This window comes from Zingiber officinale, chromosome 8A (assembly GCF_018446385.1).
Source record: "Zingiber officinale cultivar Zhangliang chromosome 8A, Zo_v1.1, whole genome shotgun sequence".
Taxonomy (NCBI): Eukaryota; Viridiplantae; Streptophyta; class Magnoliopsida; order Zingiberales; family Zingiberaceae; genus Zingiber; species Zingiber officinale.
In genome coordinates this window covers 107,449,134-107,463,320 of record NC_056000.1, presented here as the reverse complement: position 1 = coordinate 107,463,320, position 14,187 = coordinate 107,449,134, and the positions used below count along the sequence as shown (strand labels likewise).

Genomic DNA, 14,187 nt, shown 5'->3' with positions numbered 1-14,187 from the left:
CAATTGAGTTAACTAGTTACTCAATCTAATTGAGTTTTACTCACCCATGCATTGATAGGCGGGACCAAAATTGTCCCTCCGTACCCTACCAAGATAGTATGTGTTGCTCTGCTTTGGCAGATTTAACAACAACATATGATCGAGGTAGTGATAGGTATCACGGCATGGTAGGCATTACGAGTTGACATGATTGAGATCTAATCTAATCGTCGAGGTGTATCATATACGCGATTTAGATCTAATCTAATCGTTAGGGCGCATCATGTACGCGATTTAGATCTAATCTAATCGTCAATGCGCTAATTAATTACTATTCTAGCATGCATTACATATACACACACACAAGCAATTAATTAAATATTTTGTGATTAGTCATGACCCTACTACGATTTTCTCAAGCCAATGAGAAGATCGGATGGTCAACCTAAGGTCAACAACTTCTCAAGCTCCTTCCTTTGACCACCTTGTGTTGCTTGCACCCTCCTTGTAACTCCGTCTCGAGTGGACCTTCCACCACTCCATTTTGTACATTACAAAAGTGAAACTCGAGTTACATTCGAATCTAAACTAATTTACAACAAGAAATAAAAATAGGAAAGACACAACGCGCAGGTCGCATATCAAATATACAACACACACAATCACACGACGGCACGCAGGCCGTATTATGAATTATAACACAATTTCCAATCTAATTGGGTCTTTTGGGCCATGACCATCATAAAATTATACATAATTCTTAATTATGTAATTTCTATAAATTTCTGTAATTTTTCTTACAATTTTTATGAGTAAAAAATTTCCGGTGGTCCCGTTTAGCGTTTTTCGGGTGCAATCGCGGAACGAATCCCCTTGCGGGGTTAGAGGTAGCGCCCCTACCCGCGATATAACCATCGCGAGTGTTCCTAAGCGATTATACAACGCCTTAGCCCGCTGTCCCAAAAAGATTTGGGGCGAAACCTTGCCTTTTCGGAAAGTCTTCTCGGTAGTCGAAGCCTACAAGTGTCTAAACACTTGTGCTTCGCTTCTACGAGAAAAATACCCATAAAAACTATAAAAATCATAATTTTACAGAAAGTTACAGATATGTAATTTTCATAAAAATACAAATTAAAACTCCTACGAGCTTCGCACGTGGCTCTGATACCACCGTTGGGGTTTTCCGGCCGCAAAAACCGCTTTTTGCGTTGTGGAAACCCCGAAACCCCCATGCCACGGATCCGTGCGAGGAAATAAAATTTTGAAAAACCTTCACGTACGAGTTTTCTAAGCCTATATCTACAAGATAAGATCTTTACCCTTGATGCGAAGCCCTTCACGTAATTCCGCTCGTCCTAGGTTCGCCAGATCTCGAGAGTATCAAAGTAGATACTCCTCTATGTGTATTCACACAAGCAAGAGATGGAGAAACCCCACACAAAAGGTGTGCTAGCACCTTTGATGGTCACGGCAAAGAGGAAGAGAGGGAGAGAAGAAAGCTTGGAGGAAGAAGATGGAGGTTTCAAAACACAAAATGAAATTCTCACTTGAATGAAAGTGGCCGGCCACTTTTGGCTTCTAAACCCCCATGGAATATCAAGAGTCAAGTCTCTTGATCTCCTCCATGAGGTGGCATTTGGTCAAGCCAAACTTGACCAAATGAAGAAGCCTTGATGATGTGGCATTGGTCAAGTCAAAGTCAAGTTAAAACTTGACTCTTCATCTTCCCACTTAAGTCAAGTCAAACTTGACCACTTCTCTCCCTTGGTTGATCTAATCTAACCATTAGTTCAAGTCAATTTTAATTTAATAAATCTCTATTCATTGAATTAAATTAATTAAATGAGTCTAAGTCCAAATTAGATTCATTTAACACATGAACCAAATTGAGTCCAACTCAATTAGCCTAATTTGGATTACTCTTAATCCAATTTGGTTCAACACATGAACCTAATCTTCATCTAATTTCCCTTTGTGTGTGACCCTATAGGTTCTTATAATGTTGGCAATGCTCTTAAACCAATTTAGAAGTATAAGTAATGAGTGGTATCTAGCAACACATCATTACTACCCAAGTTATAAGAATGTTGAGATCCAACATCACCTTGTGACTACTAATTGTGACTCCTTACAATATATGACAATGTCCTTCTATCCTAGACATCTAGATTGATCAATGTGAGGCATAGACCGTGTCATCCTCTAAACAATCTAAATCTTGAACTCCAAGTAGACTCACTCAATCAAATGAGCTAAATATCTCATATTGACTCATTTGGGCATGGCCATGCACTTCGTGGTCTCACTCTATCAAGAATATTGATGTCACTCCCGTCATATAGGAGGGATAGATCTCATCTACATCACTCACATCTCTCCGCATAATTTGTTACATACCCAGTAATCACCTTTATAGTCCACCCAGTTACGAGTGACGTTTGATGAAGCCAAAGTACGTAACTTCTTATGTAGGGAACCATGGTGACTTCAGGTCCAAGGACTAGTAGTCATACTAATAGCCACATGAGAAAGTATATGACACTCATATAACGATCCATGATACTTTCTCATGGCGGGTCATTCAGTATACATTCTCCAATGCATACCCATGTGTAAACTTGATATCTCCATATCCATGACTTGTGAGATCAAGTCATCGAGTTGACCTACATGCTAGTCTTGTCATATTAACATTGTCCCTGAATGTTAATACTCGACTAGGAATGATTAAGAGTAGTGTTCCCTATATTATCTCACTATCGATTCAACCAATCGATTGATATAGGTAAGAACCTTCTACTCAAGGATGCTATTATACTTAGTTATTTGGCACTAATACAAGTAAGTATAATAACCAAAACAAATACCTTTATTTATATACAAGAATATGATACAACGAGTCCATACAACAATCATCAAATGATTGGCTCTAGGGCTCTAACTAACATATTCCTCATCTGCTTTGGAGTGCATTACTAGTACCTTTGTTTCCTTTATCTCTTTTCCTAATATATTGGGATTTATTCGGCCGACCAACCCCCTGGCTGGCCCCGACCGACCCCCATCTTGATGGCTAGTCCTAGATGGCCGACTAGCCCTATCTAGGATAGCGGGCTAGCTGTAGCTATCTGTGCCAACTTGCTGTTTCATTTAGCTTTTGTAATTGATTTTTTAACTTCATAATGTTGTTTGTGCAGGTTTCATTTTGCTGGGAGCTTAGGGTAGTTGGTCACCTATTTTTGGTACTTCTTCGTTCATTATTATATAATTATTTTTTGTTATATATATTTAACCACAAGTAATTATGTGATTGTTGATTAATTGCAATAGATCCAGTGTTTGCATGATTAGATTTTCTATAGATTTTTCCCATAGCATGCTATTGGTTCCTTTATGTTATATTTAGCTTTATGTGTAGTAGTTGTTACTAAGGTTGTAATAAACTGATACAGGTAAAATGCAGAATGAAAGATGTTGGATGTATTAAAAAAATTTACCTAACCATGGAGGTTTAACTGATGAGTTTATTACTGGGTTGATATAATTTTTGAATTTTGCAACTAGTAATATTGAGTATATGGATTGTGAACCTTTCAATTTTTTATTTTTTATTAATATTGTTTATTTGTTTTGAACAAGATTTGTGAAGCAAATCAATGTTGGAGGAGAAGGTAAGTATTTAGTGTTTTACACATAAGAAATTTATTGCACATACCTTGTTTCTATATATTACAATTATTTTTCTTATTAGTTTAAGTAATTCCTGTTAGAAATGAAATGTTTTGTTTGTTTGTTTATTTCAATGTCTTGTGAATGCCATACTTGTTTCTACATATTATAATTACTTTCTTGTTAGTTTAAGTAAATATCTTTCTTGTTAGAAATGAAATTTTTGTTTGTTTATTTGTTTTGATGCAGGAAAAGAAGATTGGATTGAGAAGAAGTTTGTTAGTTTAAGTTTTTATGTGTAGTTTATTATGAATTTAGCTTGTTGGATGTGTATTTTATCATGACTTGTATGGATTTTTATGGTACTTTGTTGTATGGTACAAAAAACTTTGTTGTATGGACTTGTATGCATTTGATATTTTAAGATTTGATATTGTATTGAAGATTAATTTGATGTGTGAAATGTTAATTAGGATGTGTGATATATTAAATTGGATGTGTAGTATGTTTCTGATGTAAATAGGTGTGTTGTATTGTATTAACACAATAAATTATGGAAACAAATAAAATTTGGTCAAATTTCCAAATTTAGGGACGAATTTAGTGATGAAAATAATTCATTGCCAATTTATCGAAAATACTATGTAACGATAATTTGCGACGAATTGATTTTCGTCCCAAAATTCATCCCAGAATCTAGGATGAATCTTTGAATTCATCCTAGATTCTGGGATGAATCCATAGATTCGTCCCAAATTTTGGGACGAAAATCAATTTATCACAATATTCATCCTAGAATTCGTCCCAGATTTTGGGACAAATTCTGGGATGAAAATTAATTTGTTATAGATTACCAACGAAATTATTGTTTGTCCCAAAATTTTATCTACCCACATTCAGGGATGAAATATTTTTTGTTGCCAAATTTAGGATGAATCTTTTTTTTGTTGCAAAATCAGCAACGAATTTGGCAACAAACCGAAACTTAATTGCTAAATTTGTCAACGATATCTAAGTTTTGTTGTAGAATGTTTACGATAAATTTTATTTTTATTACAAAATTTGCAACGAATTTGGCAAAAAAAAAAGATAATTTGTCTCAAAATTTGTCCCAATTTTGGGGATGACAAATTTGGGACGAAAAAAATGTTCGTCCCATAATTTTTCCCAAAGTTTTTGCAACAAATTTTTTTTAAAATTCGTCCTAAAATTTATCCCATATTGGAACTTTTTTTTTTTGTAGTGGAGCCTTCTGTGCCTCTAAAAATTTTATGAGAAGGAGACATTCATAGTGAATTTGTGAGTCTGAGTAGTGACCCTTAGATTAGTCATATCAAGAATATGGATACCAAGTAAAATCCAAGTGTTAGTATTGTGAAGATTCTTCGCTTCAAGTTTCCGCTGTAAATCAAGTTCGAAGAAGTGAAGTAAGCTAGCAAACTATTCAACCCCCCCCCCCCCCCACTCTTCTAACTCATACGTGGCTTAATAAGTGGTATTACAGTCACATTTGTCTTCTCTAGACTAATCATCGGAGAGAGAAAAGAGCTAGAGGAAGAAGAAGAAACTGAAAGTGAAGCCCTATATATCAACAAGTCAAAGAACTCATCATTGAGGGAGTTCAACTTCAAAATGGATCCACAAGATGGATTTGGATATGACATCCGACCACCTCCTCCTTTCATAGTTAGAAGCTTCAACTTATGGAAATCAAGAAAAGAGAACTTCTTCATGATGATATAAAGAAATGGTTTTCTTTGATGGAGGGATTTGAAACCCCAATGAATAGCAAAGGGAAGCTTCTCAAGAAGAGCAAATGGACTAAGAAGTAAATGAAGAGATCCAAGGAAAATGATGAAGTAACCAAAATTTTGGCTAATTTATTACCTAACAATATTTTGTGCAAGATAGGTAGATATGAGGATGCAAGTGAGTTATGGAAAAAATTGGCCAAGATCTATGAATATCCATCCTCAACACAAAGTTAAGAAAATTCAAAGAGGAGAACTCTTTGATTCAAGAACATGAGAATTTGGAGGTTGGGATGTATTCAATATCCGAGAAGAAAATTGAAAGAGTATCCACCTAAAAGATTGAGGCAGAGAGATCATTAATACCGGAATGAGAAGAAGTCTCAACATCCGAAACTAATGAAGAAGGATCATGCATCACCCCTACAAATAAGGGTATAACAATTTTAATTGCTAAGAATAAAGATCACATCATTTGTTTTGAGTGTAGGGTGAAAGGATACTATAAGAGCAAGTATCCAAAATTGATTAAGAAGAAGGTTCAAGTGGAACCCAAGGTCAAAGCAAAATCAAGGAATGCTGGAACCTTGACACAAAAGGGCAAGGATCATATAGTATGCTTCTTGTGCAATCAAAAGAGGAATTATCAAAATCAATATCCAAGGAGGAGACATTGAAGAAGTAACAATGGATGAAGCTTAAATCAAGGGGGAGCTTCTAAAAATAAAACTAAAGTACTATTAGCTAATGGTAATTCTTTATATTATGATAACAAGAATGCTAGAAATAAATGTTATCATTTTATTGTTATTTATCATGAAAATAGAAAGTATAACAATCCTAAGGAGAATTATAAATCGTATCATGCTAAACTACCTTACCTAAAGATAGGAAAGTAGAAAATAATATAGGCAAGAACCATAAAGAAGTTAGACCTATGCCTAGAAAAAGAAATGTCCAAAAGAAAAATGAAAAATCAATGGTTGAGAACTTAAGGTTTGAAAAACAAGTCTTAAGGTCAAGACTTAAAAAATTAGAGAGGACCCTTAAGAAAATGACAAATAAAGTCAAGGGGTCTAAGAAGAAAAACTTAGGCTTAGATAGGGAAGAGCAATCTAAGGGCAAGAAAGGTTTGGGACAAACCTGGAGCCAAGGAAGATGTGTCTGTTGGTACAGCGGGACCGGCAATAGGGGGGTGAATTGCCTGTCACTCAAAAAGTATACCCTCCTCAAAGAACTTTAACTCAAAAATGAAAGCAACAAGAGTATTATAAATTAAATTACAGAAACAAAAGAGAGATGACTCAGCTATTTGACTTGGTTACAACCGAGACGGTTGTTACTCCAAGGCGGTTGGAAAGCGTACTAGAAACGTCTCCTTCTTTGAAGGCGAAGAAGCCTTTTACACTTTGAGAGCACAGAAGTTACTAAGAATGAAAGTATAGAATTGTTGTTTCGAATAGCTATTTGAGACCCCTTTATATAGGGGTTCTAGAACTTATCAGATCACCTGATCTTCGGGATCAGGTTTTGACTCGAGAGGGATCGGTCGACCAATCCCTAGGTTTGGTCGACCGAACCTGATGAACTCTCCCAGCTTTCCGTCTGGATCCAGGCTCTGTGGATCGAGCTTAGGTTCGGTCGACCGATCCTTGCATTCGGTCGATCGATCAACCAACGATCTCCCTGAGCTGGCTCGATCAGCACGCTCAACTAGGTCTTCTGGTTTATCTTCAGTTTGGTCGACCGATCAGAGGGTCTGGTCGACCGATCAACCAATGGCTGGATGCTGATGTGGCTGCGACGGCTGGCTTCTGAAGATAGGGGTTCGGTCGACCGATCATGGCTTTCGGTCGACCGAACACTTGTCAAGTCAACTCCTGGTTGACTTACTCTGGTTCGGTTTGCTTGGGTGATTTCGGCCAACCGGAATAGGGCTCACCTGAACCCAATTTTCGGCCTTCTCCTTGAGCAGTCTTCCGTCCCGGCTTTACGCCCCTCGAACGTCGTGCACATTCTTCTCGCCCACCGGTGTACTCTTCCGTAGCTCTCTCATCCTTCGGATGCACCTAGCCCGTCGGCTCCCTTCCCATGTCGTCCTTCTCGCTAGTTGCATCTTCCGCTCAACTTCTTACTCTCCTAAGCTCCTGCACATTTAAACACAGGGATCAAACAAACATAACCTAACCTAAACTTGGTTGATCACATCAAAACAACCACGGGGTCTAACAATCTCCCCCTTTTTGATATGCATCAACCCAAGTTTGAGTTAGGGAAAAACAAGCAAATAGTAATTTTAAGAAAATTACTAAACTAACATTTTAAGCACAAAAATAAAGTTTGCAACATAAGGTACAAAAAAAATATTAAAAAATTAATTTTCCTAACTTCCCCTAAACTTGTCCTTAATTCTCCTCCTTTGATCACAACAAAAAGGGGGTAAAAATAATTTTCTAAGTCATTTTGAAAAAATTTGCTAAGTGAAAATTTAATATTATTTTCAGAAAAACTTAGCTTAGATAAATCTTATTTCAGAAAAGATCTTAAGTAAAGAAAAATGAAAATTTTTCTAAGTAAAACTTTCAAGAACCATTTTTCTAGATAAAAAAATATTTTTAAAGAATTTCTAAGGAAATGTTTAAAAACTTTTCAAAGTATTATTTAATTCTAATTTTAATGATTTTATCAGAAAGTTAATTAAACATTTTATTTCGATATTTCTGCTTCCATGTCATGGCGAGGCACTAGGCCTTCTTGGTTATTGGAGCAACAACCACTTCCTTAGACAAAGCTTTTATAAAGAAACTCATTGTTTAATTTTCTCACTGTAATCTTTTAACTAAAAGAAAAATTTAAACTAGCAAAGATTTTGGAACCCAGTAAAGGTTCCTTCCTACAGGGTTGGTCAAAAACTTAGGGGGTACATATCCTTTAGGTATTCTTCTAAGTTGGCCCTGATGTTTTCTTATATACCAGTTTAATTTTCCATAAACATTAATTTTTTATTTTTGAAAAGCATTAGTTTTTAAACATGAATTTTAAGTTTTCAATATTTCAATTTTCAAATTTAATTTCTCATTTTCTAAATTCAAATTTTCTAACATTGTTTTTAAATTGGAAATTTCCTTTTCTGATTTGACTAAGTCTTTAGGAAGTACTTTGATAAACTTAAAAGATTGAGAAGGAGTGAGATCACGTACCTTACTTACCTCACTTGGTGATGCTCCCCCTTCATCGTAACTTTCTTCTTCTGATTCTCCCCCTTGATCAATGCTCATCTCTGAGTCTGAGTCATCTTCGAAGAGATGGTTGGCCACCAGTGCTAGTCCCAAGAAAGCTTCGACTTCTGACTCGGAGGATGAAGAATCATCCCATGTAGCCTTCAGGATCTTGCGTGTAGAGGACATCGGTTTTTGAGGCTTCTCTTTGTTCTTTTTCTTCAGTTTGGGGCAGTCATCCTTGATGTGTCCTTCCTCGTTGCAGTTGTAGCATTGGACCGTCCTTATGTTACGTTGATGCTTTCTCAACTGCGATTTAAATTTATTAGTTTTAACAAATTTATTTAGCTTTCTTACCAATAATGCTGCTTCGTTTTCATCTATCGAGGCTTCGGCGTCAGAACCGTTTATTCTTGCCTTTAAGGCAATGTTCTGACTAGTCTTCTCTACTCCATTGGGCTATGCAACTCGAAATTCGTGAAGTTCAAAAATAGAAAATAAATTTTCTAAAGTACTTACCTCGAAATCCTTAGAGATGTAGTATGCATCTACTAAGGACGCCCATTCTGGAGTTCTGGGGAAGGTGTTGAGCACGTACCAGATAGAGTCTCGGTTCGTTACTTCTTCTCCAAGGTTTCTTAGTTGAGTTATTAGCTCCTTAATCCTTGCTTGGAGTTGCGCTACCTTCTCGTTGGTGTTCGTCCAGAGATTTGTTAGTTGTATCTGAAGGATGTCGCGCCTCGCTAGCTTTGCTTCCGAGGTACCTTCGTGGAGTTCTAGGAATTTCTCCCAGAGGTCTTTTGCGGAGTCGTAGCTTCTGATCCGACTTACCTCATAGGGCGGAAGAACGCTGAGCAAGTGGAACTCAGCCTTTCCGTTAGCCATGAAATCAGCCTGCTCCTTCTTCGTCCATTGGCATTCTTTTTTGTCTTTTGGAGATGCAAAACCATATTTCATTGTAATAAGAATGTCAAAATCCGTTTTAAAGAATACCTCCATTTTTCGCTTCCATGTAGCGAAATCTCCGTCGAACTTTGGGGGATGAATGTTCACGCCGGCCAATGTCCTGATCTTTATGCTTCAAACGATGGTTAGTCTTTCTGAGGCTGTTGGTGCAAGAGGGGGGGGGGGGGGTGAATTGCCTATCACTCAAAAAGTATACCCTCCTCAAAGAACTTTAACTAAAAAATGAAAGCAACAAGAGTATTATAAATTAAATAACAGAAACAAAAAGAGAGACAACTCAGCTATTTGACTTGGTTACAATCGAGACGGTTGTTAATCCAAGGCGGTTAGAAAACACACTAGAAAAGTCTCCTTCTTTGAAGGAGGAGAAGCCTTTTACACTTTGAGAGCACAAAAGTTGCTAAGAATGAAAATACAAAGTTGTTGTTTCGAATAGCTGTTCGAGACCCCTTTATATAGGGGTTCCAGAACTTATCAAATCACCTGATCTTCGGGATCAGGTTTTGACTCGAGAGGGATCGGTCGACCGATCCCCAGGTTCGGTCGACCGAACCTGATGAAATCTCCCAGCTTTCCGTCTGGATGCAGGCTCTGTGGATCGAGCTTAGGTTCGGTCGATCGATCAGCCAACGGTCTCCCTGAGCTGGCCCAATCAGCACGCTCGACTAGGTCTTCTAGTTTATCTTCGGTTCGGTCGACCGATCAGAGGGTCCGGTCAACCGATCAACCAACGGCTGGATGCTAACGTGGCTGCGACGGTTGGCTTCTGAAGATAGGGGTTCAGTCGACCGATCATGGCGTTCGGTCAACCGAACACTTGTCAAGTCAACTCTCGATTGACTTGCTCTGGTTTGGTTTGCTAGGGTGATTTCGGCCAACTAGAATAGGGCTCACCCGAACCCAATTCCCAGCCTTCTCCTCGAGTAGTCTTCCATCCCGGCTTTACGTCCCTCGAACGCCGTGCACATTCTTCTCGCCCACCAGTTTACTCTTCCGCAGCTCTCTCGTCCTTCGGACGCATCGAGCCCGTCGGCTCCCTTCCCGTGCCATCCTTCTCGCTAGTTGCGTCTTCTGCTCGACTTCCTGTGCTCCTAAGCTTCTGCACACTTAAACACAGAGATCAGACAAACAGGACCCAACCTAAACTTAGTTGATCACATCAAAACAACCACGGGATCCAACAGTGCCATCATATCATCGAGTTCCATATAGCTATGGAACTAACCCTAGATCTAGAAGTAAAGTCAAGGTTACAAGAGAGGTTATCCCTAGAGTTGACTTTAAGGAGACTTGTGTGACTATGGCTTCTAAGAAGCCTAGGAAAGTTATTAGGAAGGTTTCTAAAGAAGTTTTCCCTTGTGAGTACATAGAACACCCAAGGAGAACTAATAGATTTTGGATTTCTAAGAGTGTATTCTCTATACATTATGTAAGATATCGTAAATTAAATAATAGGGTTATTTGAGAAAATAATCTTATTGGATTTTTTGTGAATTTTTAGAGATTTTTCAAGATTTAAACGGAGTCTGTATGACTCGTTTTGAGGAGATAAATTAGTGGAGCTAGTTGGAGGCCTGTTTGGAACATCCCATAAGTGGGAGTTGATTAATCACATTAATATAAGGTTTAATTATATTAAACCTAGGTTTATATTCTCTCCATTCCTTCTTCTTTACTTCGTCCGATCCTTTCTCCCCTCTTCGTTCTCGCGCCGACTCCTTCCCTTTTCTCTTCACGCGTGCACGATGCTGCCACCGCACTGATCGCCGCAAGCTCACCGTCGGCGGCCATTTTCTTCTCCAGCGTGCATCATTAACATCAAACTGCTAGGTGGCTCGAGCCTCCCTCCTCCCTCTCCTTCTCGCCGAGATGCCTCCATCACGCCTTCGACACCGACCAGCGGAGCATTCGTCGGCGCAGATCCGGTCGTCAATGGCCCTCCTTCAGCCTCAGGCAAGGGCGCCCGACTTTCCTTTATGCGCCACAACCGCCGTGTAGATCGATGCCAGCCCTAGTCGCGGACATCTGGTGCTCGCCGGAAGCCGTGAGTGCGAGTCGGCGACAGGGTTGCTAGCTTCGATCACCGTGGCCAGCCGTCACCCTCTTCCTTACACACTGGTGCCCTAGATCCGACCCCTCCACTCCGGCCAACTGGTGTCGATGACTATGGCCTTACGCCAGTTGTTTTCCCCTCGTCAAGAAGTTGACTACGGATAGACTTTGGCTACTTGTGGCTCGTTGCAACCACTAGACATCTACTTTGACCATCATTCTGCTCAAGATTCAGTGCTGGTCCCTTCCTTGTGATCAGAAGGCAAAGTTTGGTGAAGCTATTGGGGTTGCTGTGTGTGGCTGAGTAGGTGCTGCATTCCGATTAGGTAACATTACCTAATTGGACCTTTTGTTCAATTTAAGTAATTAAACGTTGTTGAGGTTGATGTAGATTTATATTTGATTTAGGGTGATTGTTTGGATGGCAGAGGCCAAATGATTTCGGCAGTGAACCTCTTCAGCTGAGAGTTGATGGAGAAATCATCCAATTCAGATTTGGGGCTCTTGATTTGCTTTGGCGATCTTTCTTCAGCTAAGGATTTAAAGAAGGGGGTTATTAAGATTAGTTTTCATGGTAAGCACATATCCGATCAATAAATATAATGATATAAGTTTTAGAATGTGTTATTATGTGATGGTTTGGGTAGTTGTTAATGATGATGTTAGGTTGATGTGGATTTATGACGGAGATTTGATTTTATGATAGGTTATTTTGGGTTGATATCATTATGTGGTGGATTGGTAATTAAGAGATGGATTTGTTATTGGATTAAATGATGTGTTAATTTGGGGGAGTTTTAGAGATGATTCATATATAGACCTATTCTAATAAGGTTGTATGATCAAGGATTATTTAGGGGATTAGTCAGAGATCAGATTTGATTGGAGTGATCCTAATTGGGTTAGAGATTTTATTTAACTATTTAATTCATATGAATTTAGTTAAATAATATATATATATATATATATATATATATATATATATATATATAGATATATATATATATATATATATATATATATATATATATATATATATATATATATATATATATATTGATTTATTTAATCAAACTTTTCATCATGTTTTTAGCATGATCGACAGATAAAGACGGGTACTACTTGCTTTATCTCTTTAGTACATTGATCATAGTGCATGAGTTATATTTTCGGATAGTTTCTGTATTTATCTTGACTCCACTCATATTTTTCCTGTGCTTGATACTTACCCACTCAATTTTTGAGAAACTCGTTTCTGTATCTATACAGTCTCTCGTTGCTATCTATGTTATTTAGCATATACCAGTTACCAGATACTAGATATTAGATATTGGATAACAGATACTAGATACCATGATTATTTGTTTTGGATGTTGTATGTTTACATACCTTACTGAGCATGCTGGCTTCATGTAACATACCTGTTTTCTATTTATATATATTTGATGACTGCTGCATTTTACACATCATGTCATTGCATGCACGTCCCATGTCTCCCTTGTGGGTGAGAGGTTTGTTGGCCAGGGTCGCACGCTCGGCCACTCATGGATAGTGGTAGCTGGAGCGTGCCGCTTGTCCTGACGTGCTCCCACTTGCTCACTCATGGGTAGTGATAGCTGGAGTTGCGAGCAGCAGGGACCCCCGTCGCAGACGTAGCTAGTTAACTACTATGCAACTGTCCCTCGGTCACTCGAGAGTAGTGGTAGCTGGAGTGGTGTACAGTCTGTCATTGTCCCAGCCTCTCGACCATACAATGATCATGGTACAGGGGGGTGGGCGGGAATGACCATCCGTGCATACGCTGTTATTATTATACCCGCTGATGTTGTTGCTTACTTATGTTGTTATTGCTTACTTATGCTGCTATTGCTTATTTATGCTATTGTTGCTTATTTATGCTGATATGCTCACATAGGTTGAGATATATACCTGAGGTATGAGTTTAGACACTGGGTTGTTTATTAGTAATATATATATACCTCACATGTTACCCATGTAGATATGAGCAGTACTATAGCAAGTCTTTGCTATATCTGACCGTCTATTACTAACCTAGGATATGGTTTTAGGTATGGACACTTATTATGATATCCCTGTAGTATTTGCTATTTTCCCTATGAGACTGTATACCTTTGTATCTCTAGTTCTTTATTATGTTCATATACTATTTGTCTATTACCCGCTGAGTCTTAGTACTCACCACCCCGTAAACTGGTTTATTTCGCCAGGTAGCAAGTAAAGGATTTATGATTCTATCCGTCAGTCCCATGCCACATCGAGCTTCTCCTTTCATTAGTGTTTCCTTTCGTATTGTTGGTTTTGTACTTGTTCTTATTTTTTTGTATTCTTTTATATGGAGTTTTGTTTTGTGGTATCTTGTATTTAGTTGGGTGGTGATGTGTCAAGCTGAGCCGGCTCGTAGAGAGTTGTTTTGTTCATTTCATGTTCGTTATTTTATGATTTCCGCTATGCTATGTTTCAGCCGTGTGGGCTGCATTATTAACTGCGTGGTTGTGTGTATATTCCAGCCGTATGTGGCTGATGTATTTTGT

At 38.3% G+C, this 14,187-nt stretch overlaps 1 long non-coding RNA gene across 1 annotated transcript; it reads left to right on the top strand.

Moving 5' to 3' along the window:
- The first annotated feature begins 11,273 nt into the window (after positions 1–11,273).
- LOC122012391 lies at positions 11,274–14,052 on the top strand. Its single transcript, XR_006120209.1, has 3 exons — positions 11,274–11,961; positions 12,044–12,209; positions 13,864–14,052. It is a non-coding gene; the product is annotated as an uncharacterized LOC122012391 (long non-coding RNA).
- The last annotated feature ends 135 nt before the right edge of the window (positions 14,053–14,187 follow it).